A 12,822-nucleotide genomic window follows, 5' to 3' on the forward strand; every position below is an offset into this window, starting at 1 on the left:
TCGAAAGCATCGTTGATGCGAGCTCGCAGTTCTGGCACGTTTCTTGGTAGAGGAGGTTTAAACACAATCTTTCACATAACCCCACAGAAAGAAATCGCATGGGGTTAAGTTGGGAGAGCGTGGAGGCCACGACATTAATTGCTGATGATGATCTCCACCACGACCGATCCATCGGTTTTTCAATGTCCTGTTTAAGAAATGCCGAACATCATGACGGAAGTGCGGTGGAGCACCATCCTGTTGAAAGATAAAGTCGGCGCTGTCGGTCTCCAGTTGCGGCATGAGCCAATTTTCCAGCATGTCCAGATACACGTGTCCTGTAACGTTTTTTTTTTCGCAGAAGAAAAAGGGGCCGTAAACTTTAAACCGTGAGATTGCACAAAACACGTTAACTTTTGGTGAATTGCGAATTTGCTGCCTGAATGCGTGAGGACTCTCTACCGCCCAAATTCTCACAATGTGTCTGTTCACTTCACCATTAAGAAAAAATGTTGCTTCATGACTGAAAACAAGTTTCGCACTGAACGCATCCTCTTCCATGAACTGTTGCAACCGCGCCGAAAATTCAAAGCGTTTGACTTTGTCGTCAGGTGTCAGGGCTTATAGCAATTGTAAACGGTAAGGCTTCTGCTTTAGCCTTTTCCGTAAGATTTTCCAAACCGCCGGCTGTGGTACGTTTAGCTCCCTGCTTGCTTTACTCGTCGACTTCCGCGGGCTACGCGTGAAACTTGCCCACACGCGTTCAACCGTTTCTTTGCTCACTGCAGGCCGACCCGTTGATTTCCCCTTACAGAGGCATCTAGAAGCCTTAAACTGCGCATACCATTGCCGAATAGAGTTAGCAGTTGGTGGATCTTTGTTGAACTTCGTCCTAAAGTGTCGTTGCACTATTATGACTGACTGATGTAAGTGCATTTCAAGCACGACATACGCTTTCTCGGCCCCTGTCGCCATTTTGGCCCACTGCGCTCTCGAGCGCTCTGGCGGCAGAAACCTGAAGTGCGGCTTCAGGCTAACAAAACTTCATGAGTTTTTATACGTATCTGTAGTGTGTCGTGACCATATGTCAATGAATGGAGCTACAGTGAATTTATGAAATCGCTTCAATCATTTGTAATAGCCCTGTATTTCCTTACTGATTGTCGAGTTCGCTGCTTGTAGCTGAAGTGATAAAAATGTTGTCAACCACCAGCTTACGAAGACTAATATGTAGGTCAACAACGCTCCCACTTTGCTAGTGAACAACTGCATCATTCAGCACTGCCACATCGCCCCAGTGATGACTAAAATAAATAAATAAATCGCAACGTAAAAGATGAGAGCAGTCGTAGTTTCTGCTTTTAATGCGCTTACTGGACTCAGAAATATAAATTTATTAATTCTATGTCACCCTTAAATATTCGGAATATTTAATCGAAATGACAAGAAAATTTCAGCTGAATGTAGCAGGCTAGGCCTCAGCCACTCCTGAAAATAAATACCAATAACAGAGTTGGCAAGCAGAAACAGTAAGGCAAAAAAGAGCTCAACGCAGAAATTACTCTAATTGGACAGAAATCGGTCGATGTGATGTACATGCAAGACAAACAAATGATTACATTTTTAGAAGAATTGGACGCTTTATTCAGGACAAAGAGTTTCACAAATTGAGCAAGTCAGTAAGACGCTGGTCCACTTCTGGCCCTAATGCAAGCTGTTATTCGGCTTTTCGTTGATTGGTAGACTTGTTAGATGCCCACCCGAGGGATATCGTCCAAATTTTGTCCAATTGGCGCGATAGATGGTCAAAATCCCGAACTGGTTGGACGGCGCTATCCATAATCTCCAGACGTCCTCAATTGGGAAGAGATGGAGCGACGTTGCTGACCAAGGTCTGGAAAGCGCGACGACAAGCAATAGAAACTCTCGTCATGTGTCGATGGGCGTTAATTTGCTGAAATGTAAGCCCAGGTTGACTTGCCAAGGACGGCAACAAAACGAGGCGTAGAATGTCGTCGACATACCGCTGTGCTGAGGGACTGTCGCGGATGACAACTGAACGGGTCCTGCTATGAAGTGCACCCCAGACTACTAATGGCTGTCGGGTCGTATGGCGGACGAGAATCTAACTGGTATTCACTGCTGTCTGGGCCGTCTCCGGACACGTCTCCAGCTTGTAATCCCACTGAATGGAGTAGAATTGACTTCTGTGATGAGTCCCGCTTCGGGTACAGCCCTGATGACTAGCGAAGAAATGCCTGCAGACGCCCCAGACAGCGGTAGGATACTACCCTGTCGCCCTACAAGCAGGAGTGATGGTCTGAGGTGCGATTTCATTTCCCAGCAGGTCCCCTTTAGTTGTCATCCTCGACACCCTTACAGCACCGCGGTACGTCGACGACATTCTACGCCTCGTTTTGTTGCCCTCCTTGGCAAGTCAACCTGGGCTTACATTTCGGTAGGATAATGCTCGCCCGTACACGGCGGGAGTTTCTACTGCTTCTCGCCGTAGTTGCAAAACCTACATTGGTCAGCAAGTTCGCCGGATCTCTCCCCAATTTAGATCGTTTGGAGCACTGTGGATAGGCCCCTTCAACCAGCTCGGAATCTTGACAATCTAACGCGGCAATACGACAGAATTTGACATGATATCCGTCAGGAGGACATCCGACAATCCCGTCAATCACTGCCAATCCGAATAACAACTTGCGCAAGGTCCAGATGTGGACCAACGCAACGCGTTATTGACTTGACAAAAATAAATCATCTAATTTTAATTGTTCAAAAATGGTTCAAATGGCTCTGAGCACTATGGGACTTAACTTCTGAGGTCATCAGTCACCTAGAACTTAGAAATACTTAAACCTAACTAACCTAAGGACATCACACACACCCATGCCCGAGGCAGGATTCGAACCTGTGACCATAGCGGTCTCGCGGTTCCAGACTGTAGCGCCTAGAACCGCTCGGCCACACAGGCCGGCTAATTTTAATTGTAATCATTTGCTTGTCTGTACATGTGCGTTACATTTGCCGATTTCCGACTGATTTTCATAATTTCTTTGTTATGCATGTCTGTTTTTCTTTTGGGAATATTTTGAGATTTTGACATGTCTCAAGCTAGCGGCAAAAAGGATAAGTTTCCCTTTCTAAAGCGTCTCGTACTTGTGTTTCAAGTACACAGAGCAGACAGCTACTAAGTTAAACAGTAGAAAGGGCCAAAAATTTACTTCGGATTTCTGCAACTAGGAGCCAGAGGTAAAGCGTAGTTGCAGTCATATTCATATTCACTAACTGAAACTTGGACATCGTAAATTAAGGGCAGTGGGAATTATTTAGTCGGTTGTCCTCTTCAGAAGCTATTGTAATTATATTTGTTTTTCTGTGGCAAACGATGTGCAAACTGAAAAGCTCATTCACCAGAAAGAAGTTTCATTTTTTTACATGATTAGTACTTTTATGAGTAGATGACACTTTCTGTTCTTTTGAGCATCAGAACCTTAAATTCTGTCATCGGCACCATCCTGAAATGACTGAGTAACAGAAAATTTCCATTCAGGATAGTGAAACTGGCTCAAAACTCGTGAAGAACTGAACCCTGGGAGTGCGTGCAGTGCAAATTACTCTGTTAACAGGAAAAGAAAGGCATTTGTCATGAGGACTTGTAAAAAGGAATGCCAAACGCTGACTGTACTGTGTAGAACACGTCTTAAGTAATCGAAACTGCCCTTTAGTCTCCAATAACCAAAAGAACAGATGCTGTCATCTGCTGGTAATGTTTACAATATAGCCACTGCTACTGTATTGTCCGTAAGAGTGAAGTGCGTCTGATGAATGGGCTTGTCAGTCTGCAGCACGCTTAAGACAGAGACAAACAAAAATAACAATAGCAGGTCCGCCGGTCGGAGTGTGGGGTAGACATCCCAGCCCGCGCCTCGCGCCTCTTGGTAACTGCGTACCAGCGAAGGCTCTAGGCAATCAGAAAATTCATAGTATACATCGTTAGTACAGGCTACTAAGTTAAACAGCACTTCGCCTATAAATGAATATAGCTCAACTTGCGACGCTAATTTTAACGTAATTTCATCTTCTGACAAATAAAGAATAAGTTCCGAGCTGCTCTGAATGCCATGTTTCCTACCTTGTGTAAATCTCTGGGACAGTGTCACCTCAGCCGACAACCAAATCTGATTCCAGGTAGGAGCAAAGCTCTTCACTGTTGTACGGCATAATTTTTTCTCATCAATTTGTTGATCACTACAATTATTCATTGCTTACTACAGTTATTCCATTAATTCCATAATTATTTCAATAAAGTATCTTATCGTCTGGTATGCATGATCACAACATATGCTCTACAGTATACGTTACAACTGAATAAATAGGAAGCCTTCTGGTTCCTCTGTTATTCTTACTCTATACAATCGATTTAGGAGACAACCTGAACAGCCCTCTGATTGCAGAGGGTACGTTAGTGTAACATCTGGTAAAGTCTTGAGAAGGACAAAACTAATTGCAAAATAATTTCAGCGACATATCTACATGGTTGGAAAAGTGACAATTGTACGTAAACAGTAAACATCGTGTATTGCTCCACATCAGTACTAAAAAATCTGTTAAATTTCGTTAACATGACAAATCACACAGATTTAAAGGTTGTCGATTCAACTAAATATCTAGCTATTACAATTACGATTACCTAAATTAGAACCGTCTAAGGTAAATTTTGTGGGGAATACGAAACAAAGATTTTATTTTATTGGGAGAAAAATAAGAGGATGAAACATATATGCTAAAGAGATTAGGCCATGACTATGTTTGGCCGTCCTTCTCTGGAGCGTGGCTGGGAGGTATGGGATCCTTACCATACAGGATAGACGAAGGCCCACGAAAAAGTTCAAAGACGGGCAGCTTGTTTTGGGGTTGTCGCGGGTATGACACACGAGCTGAAGTGGCAATCATTAAAACAAGATCAAGGTATTTCTCTTTGCTGCGAGATCTTTTCACGAAATTTCAATCACTGAAATTCTCCTGTGAATGCGAAGACATTTTGTTGATGCTCACCTGCAAGTAATAAAATAGAATAAATCAGAGCTGGAACAAAAATACTTAGATGTTCATTTTTTTCCATGTGCTCTTCGAGAATGAAATGGTCGAAAAACAGGCTGAAAGTGATTTCATGAATCCTCTACCAAGCATTTAAATGTTAATTCCAAATTGACCATTTAAATGGAGATCATTAATTATTTTAATAAAATGACGATTTTCCTTGAGGTAGCTGCATCTGTAAAGATTCACAATCACATGTCAACAATTTCAGCTGTGAGTATTAATGTATGGGAATTATAAACAGGAAGAGGGTATACGTTTGCCATTCTCATTTCAGAAATCAGAAAATTTGTTTCTCTGTTGACTGCAGTCACTAGACTCGCTATTATCTATATATAAAAAATATTTCTTTGTATGTTTGTCCTCTATGCGTTCCTAAATCTTTCATCCAATTGCGCTGGAACTTTGGTGAGCTGTTCTACATACATCCGCGAAGGATCCTAGCCAAAAAAGAGACAACATATAGTTCAGGAGATATGACGTAGTAAACAATGAGATACCACGTGCGAAAATACCCAGAATTATGCATCCTGGTAACAAACATTACGTAATTTATAATGTCATACCTTTACGAAAATTTTGATGGCTGACATTCCCCTCCTCCCCCCCCCCCCCCCCACACACACACACATAAAATGATGGAAGAAAAACCGTTATCGCTTACTAAATTTTCGATGTAAAACTGCCAAATTAGACGCGTCGTTTTATTGTATTACAGAGTTATTGCAATTTGCGCTCGCAATGTATTTTGCTTACAGTAGTTATACATGTCACTAAATGTGCCGGCAAATTTATATCACTGTACGACACATAGTATGGGAGATATGACCTCATGAACACTGCGTGAGAAACTGCCACGTCACGCTTTATTACTTTCTTATTGCTAAAGCTATTCCCAACACAGTTCACAAAGGTATTAAAAGTGAATATAAAACCATGGGCGTATTCCAGTGAAACTTTGCTTCAAAATTTCAAACCAGTCCGTCAAGAACTTTCCGAGAGTTGTGGTTAGGAACATCTGCAGTTTCTATTCCTTTGTTCTTACAAGGGAACTACCCATTGTACCCCCCCCCCCCCCCCGGTCCTCCCCCCTCCATCCACCCCATCCCCTACCCCCTCAGATTTAGAGGTAAGAGGACCCAGAGGACAGCCAGTCAAAAACTGAACACAGATCAAGAATGAAACCAAGAAGCTATACTGAACTATCAAAAAAATAAGCAAAAGAGAAACAGTGAACGATCCAAGGACGAGAAATGCAATATATAGCAGACTGGACTGGAAATGGCGTCGTGGTGAAGAGCGTACGGTATTGCACTACCCAACGGGCGAGCCGTCTTTAGACCTCCCTCGTGCCTTTTTTTTCCGCTGTTCACTTCATTCAAATTTGTGTCTGTGTTTTAGTATAACATCCGTTTGCAACAGCGATGTGTAAGGTAGGGACGTATAATGACTGTTGATTCTGCACAACTACTCTAATAGAGGCCAAATGAAAATGGCTTTCGAATGGGAGCCGCAAACGTTTGATGACAAGGCGAGGAGTCAACAGAGTCCTCCATCGGAGTATGCGTCTAGTGTGTCATTCACAGCGTTAGTGACAGTACGTGTGTCATGTGATAGGATTCTCTTATGGTCGCACCTAATTTGTACGACCGGTGAGTGAGATATGTTCCCATGCCCCTATATAGGTGTTCGTATGTATGAGAATGTGACCACACCCAAGGAAATGGTGAAAATATAATTGTTTCTTACGTAAGCAGCAACACGACAGTTTCACACTTACGCAGTTTCTCTGCGCTCTGTCAAAGCGTATGTTTTTAACGTTTTTGAAGTTGCATTCCGTTTTGAAAGTCTCGGCTCCTTAAGTCCATACCCGTTTATTTACTGTTTTCATTTCTGTAAGACTGTGTGGTACCTCACCTATACTGACTATTCGTCACATTTACTTGCGACGGTAACGTATTCTTACCTCCGATCACACATGATTCATATTCAGTAACATATATTTAGTATGACAATTGCCAAGAGTACGGAGAGAGAACAACAATATATTGAACTTCTGTTTTTGGACACTTCACTGTTTCTATTCTGCTTTTTTCACAGTTCAGTACACCTTCTTCCTGTTTTTATGCTTGATCTGCGTTCAGTTTTTGACGGGCCATCCATCGGGCCATCTTACCACTAAATATGAGGGGGGTCTGTTGATGAGTTTCCCTTGTTAGTGGCAAATCCCGGAAAGTTATTGTCCGATTGATTTGAAATTTTGACATAACGCTTCATTCTACTACGGGCGTGTGTTTATGAACCAGTTTTTGTAGAAGTCGGACTGCTTATTCAATTTTACCGAATAGATCATAGAACTACACAAGTCACTAGTGGCTCAGTGAACATGCTATCTTAGCAGCTAAAAGCAGCGATGTCAATGCTATCAATTACAGCATTCAAAACAAAATACCAGGCGAGACGACACTTGTAAGTCCATCAATACTGTAATAAATCAATACAAAGTTAGAAATTATCCAACTGAGTTCTTGAATTCATTTGATTTGGCGTACATATCGCCGTACGTGTTGATATTAAAACTGGCGTGTCTCTCACTCTTCTCAAAAAAATCAACCCACCACAGTTTCCTGACGGTACCAAACTCTGAGTTGATAAGATGATAAACACTAACATCGAAACTGCCGGATTAAAAGGAAATTTTAAAGAAGATGCAATGTTACTACACATCCAAATGATTCCAACACATATGCAATTCGACTTAAAAAGCCTGCAGTTTCCGGTGTGACTTGCATTTGCAGTGACCATCAACAAGGTTCAGGGATGATCACCACAAGTGTGTGGATTAAATTTGGAAAATCCATGTTTCTCAAATTGACAACTGCATGTGGCTTGCTCACGCGTCGGGAAGCTTTCTGACTTATTCGTGTATGCATCAGCCAGCAAAACTACAAGTATTGTTTTTCCAAAAGCACTTCACAGATTATAAAGCCAAACTTTCTTCCTCTTTCCGTAGCTTTGCAACGCCCGCCGGGTACAGCTAGTTAAAAATAACAGGAATTTTAACCTGCAACTTAAAGCTTTTCTGTTCCGTGGATACCATTAGAACTACTGTTTCATCATCAGTCCACAGCGCTCGGCAGGTTATTTTAATAAATTGTCAGTAATGACATCACAGATAGCTTGTAAGTCATTTGTCTTACATGTAAATCAATATTTTATTTGCAACGTCTACCGTACGTTTTAAAACTAGTAGGGAGGATAATTAGACTGAATTTTCCTCTTTCGAGAAAACCGCTATCGGCCTGTCACGTCAAACAGTTATCAGCTTCGTAGCTCCTGGAAGAGCCGGTGGGGGAATAGCTGGAAACTGTGGCATGGCCAGTCCGAAAATGGTTTCGCTCTTTAGCTTCTAACGATCCGTAAGAGAGGGCATTAAGCAGGATTCCTCTTGTCTGTATCTCCAACGAAAAAATACTGTTAACACAACTCCAGCCGGTTAGCGGATTTCGCTTCACTTAAACATTTGACTACCATGAATAATGTGAAGAATTTGTCTGGACTTTAGGACAACAACGTTGACTACATCAACATATAGCATGGTTCGTATATAGAAATAAAATCATGTTAATAGCGATAAAGAAATAGGCGTCCCGTATAGGTTTCGACTGCTTATCTGCAGTTATTATCGGCTCCCTAGCGACCCGCCGAACGTACATCTGCTCGATCTGACGTGCTCAAGAAGAAGGGAATTTGAACTACTACCTAATGCCAATAGTTTGATGCTCCATCTAATTTATGTAATTCCATGTAAAGTATACACCGATTCATTCTAATGTGTCAGACATAGCTGACTAACACAAACAAACAGCAGCATCTCTGGTCTTATTGCTGTCTCAGTTACTGAAACTACGACGACGGAGATGTAGAAAATCATATGTTAGTCGTGAAGAGTTTAAGACCCTGTGGGCTAAATAAAATTTCGAATCAGTTAGTAAATCTTTTTACGATACCGCATCATCTAATACAAAAATGCGTGCATCACGAACTATGTTTTTATTACTGGCTGTGATGCTTCTGGATTATTATTTTCATTCCTCGTTTTATTTCAGAATTCAATAGACCGTTTCCTTAAAAACAGTTCAAAAGGCTCTCAGCACTATGAAACTTAACTGCTGAGGTCATCAGTCCCCTAGAACTTAAACTACTTAAACCTAACTAACCTAAGGACATCACACACATCCATGCCCGAGGCAGGATTCGAACCTGCGACCGTAGCGGTCGCGCGGTTCCAGACTGTAGCGCCTAGAACCGCTTGGCCCCTCCGGCCGGCTTTTAATTGATAACCTTAGTCCATTTGGTATCTCACTTTTTGTTTCCTGTAAGATACGGTACGTGTTTGTTGAGAGTATGCTGTTACTCTCTGGTTTTTTTTCTGTTGTAATACGTAATGGAAACCAAAGCTTTGCAGTTCAACATAACGAAAAGGCAACAGGTCTCTCGAGTTCTGTCCCAGACTGTACATCATTTCCATACAAAAATGCGTTCGATGTGAAACTACTCCCCTCTCTTCTCCCCTCCCTCCCCCTTCCCGCCCAGTAAGCTATACAGTGAATCTCGTGCTATATGCATCATTGCCCATTCATTGTTTCGGTCCAATGAGTACTCATATTTTTTTGCGGATTTTAGCATGAAAATGCAAAACTCTGTATCGAATGTTAGCGAACTCGACTTCGCATTTAAGGGATTGCAGCACGCACATTGTGGAATTCAAACAGACTGGCAGATTACCAGATTCCGCCCTTTCAGAACGAAATGCTTTTGACCAGTAACGCAGATCGTACGTGAAAGAGACAACTTGTGTGGTCAACGGATTGTTTTTAATTCAAATTCGTTGATGTATTCTGTATGCAAACCAGGAAATACATCCGCCTGACAAATGACAACTATATTCAATTTATTGCAAACTTGTTCTGCGGCAACGCGTAATTGAGATCAAAATATGTTACCGGAATAAGGAGCAAGTGAAGAACGTAAATTCCGAAGTATGTCATGTCTTACGTACTTTTTTTATTTTTAGACGAGAAAACCATTCATTACAGCCCTTACGTTACATAAATTCCACTGACATTAGTTGTTACACACTTAAGGAACAGCAAAAAGCGAAAGCTAGTTACGTAACTTAAGGTCCAGAAACTAAAGGAACTTAAACTCATTAGAGGTTGCAATTACTCTTTCCGATCCACCATTCCGCCATAACACTGGTTTCCTTATTTTCTCATGTTTGACAATTTCCCTTGTTTTACAGTTTCTATTGCTTTAGAATTCCGGTGGCTTCTACAATTTATTTTTAAATTATTTGCTTAAACCTACTTCATTCCTTGTTTCTGCACTTGCTATTTACGACTTAAGTTACTGGATTAGCTGGTGAGTTACTGACAAATTTACAATTCTTATACGTATACCTACAACCCATTTTAAAATTTTTTGTAGGAAAATTCAGTAGCTTAAGATCATCTACTGTCCTTAATTTCAATAAGTTTTTAATATGAACAGCACAAATACTTCACGAGCAGTTCGTGTTTTGAAAACACAAATTTCGATACGTGGCATAAAGCAAAAAGCGGGTATTCTATATTATGATTAGCACTCGTCATACACTGAACCGCCAAAGAAACAGGTATAGGCATATAAAATATAGAGTGCAGCAATCAGTCGTCCTTTTTAGATTTTATTATGCAAATCCAGATTTCGAATAGTAGCTAGCCATTCTCAATGCACTATTTTTTATTCTCAATGCGTCCCTGTTGTTCGGGCTTTAGTCACAGTTCTTTGAATACTGTGACTGACGCCTGAACAACAGGGAGATACATCCATTGAGAATAAAAAATAGGGCATTGAGAATGGCTGACTACTAGCTGAACTCTGGATTTGCATAATAAAATCTAAAAAGGACGACTGATTGCTGAATCTATAATTTAAAAGTCACATACAGTGGCTGAGTGCGTCCACTTTCCGAATGGGAGGTAACCTGATGGTATGGGCATGCTTATTCAAAGACAGAGATAAGTAAACGGGCAGAATACGGCGCTGCGGTCGGTACGTCTATATAAGACAACAAGTGTCTGGTGCCGTTGTTAGATCGGTTACTGCTGCTACACTGGCAAATTATCAAGATTGAAGTGAGTTTGAATGTGGTGTTATAATCGGTACACGAGTGATGGGACACAATATCTCCGAGGTAGTGATGGCGTGAGGATTTTCTCCTTACGGCTATTTTACAAGTGTACCGTGAATATCAGAAATCCTGTGAAACATCATATTTCCGATATCGCCGCTGCCAGAAAAAGATCCTGCAGGAATGGAACCAACGACGACTGAAGAGAATCCTACAACGTGACGGAAGTGCAACCCAACTGCAAATTGCTGCAGATTTGAATGCTGGTCCATCAACAAAGTATCAGCGTGTGAACCATTGAACGAAACATCATCGATATGGGCTTTCGGAGTCGAAGACCCACTCGTGTACCATTGATGACTGCAAGACAGAAAGCTTTGCTCCTCGCCTGGGCCCGTCAACACTGACATTGGACTGGTGATGACTGGAAACATATTGCCTGCGCGGACGAATATCGTTTCAAATTCTATCGAGTGGATAGATGTGTACGGGTATGGGGACAACCTCATAAATACATGGACCGCGCATGTCAGCAGGGGACTGTCAAGCTTGTGGAGGCTCTGTAATGGCGTGCTGCATGTGTCCTTTCAGATTACGCTGATACTATAGCTCCCTACTTAGCACTCATATACAACCGCTCGCTCACCGATAGATCTGTACCTACAGATTGGAAAATTGCGCAGGTCGTACCAGTGTTCAAGAAGGGTAGTAGGAGTAATCCATTTAACTACAGACCTATATCATTGACGTCGGTTTGCAGTAGGGTTTTGGAGCATATACTGTATTCAAACATTATGAATCACCTCGAAGGGAACGATCTATTGACACGTAATCAGCATGGCTTCAGAAAACATCGCTCTTGTGCAACGCAGCTAGCTCTTTATTCGCACGAAGTAATGGCCGCTATCGACAGGGGATCTCAAGTTGATTCCGTATTTCTAGATTTCCGGAAAGCTTTTGACATCGTTCCTCACAAGCGACTTCTAATCAAGCTGCGGAGCTATGGGGTATCGTCTCAGTTGTGCGACTGGATTCGTGATTTCCTGTCAGGAAGGTCGCAGTTCATAGTAATAGACGGCAAATCATCGAGTAAAACTGAAGTGATATCAGGTGTTCCCCAGGGAAGCGTCCTGGGACCTCTACTGTTCCTGATCTATATAAATGACCTGGGTGACAATCTGAGCAGTTCTCTTAGGTTGTTCGCAGATGATGCTGTAATTTACCGTCTAGTAAGGTCATCCGAGGACCAGTATCAGCTGCAAAGCGATTTAGAAAAGATTGCTGTATGGTGTGTCAGGTGGCAGTTGACGCTAAATAACGAAAAGTGTGAGATGATCCACATGAGTTCCAAAAGAAATCCGTTGGAATTCGATTACTCGATAAATAGTACAATTCTCAAGGCTGTCAATTCAACTAAGTACCTGGGTGTTAAAATTACAAACAACTTCAGTTGGAAGGACCACATAGATAATATTGTCGGGAAGGCGAGCCAAAGGTTGCGTTTCATTGGCAGGACACTTAGAAGATGCAACAAGTCCACTAAAGAGACAGCTTACACT

This window comes from Schistocerca gregaria, chromosome 4 (genome assembly GCF_023897955.1).
Source record: "Schistocerca gregaria isolate iqSchGreg1 chromosome 4, iqSchGreg1.2, whole genome shotgun sequence".
In the NCBI taxonomy this organism is placed as follows: domain Eukaryota; kingdom Metazoa; phylum Arthropoda; class Insecta; order Orthoptera; family Acrididae; genus Schistocerca; species Schistocerca gregaria.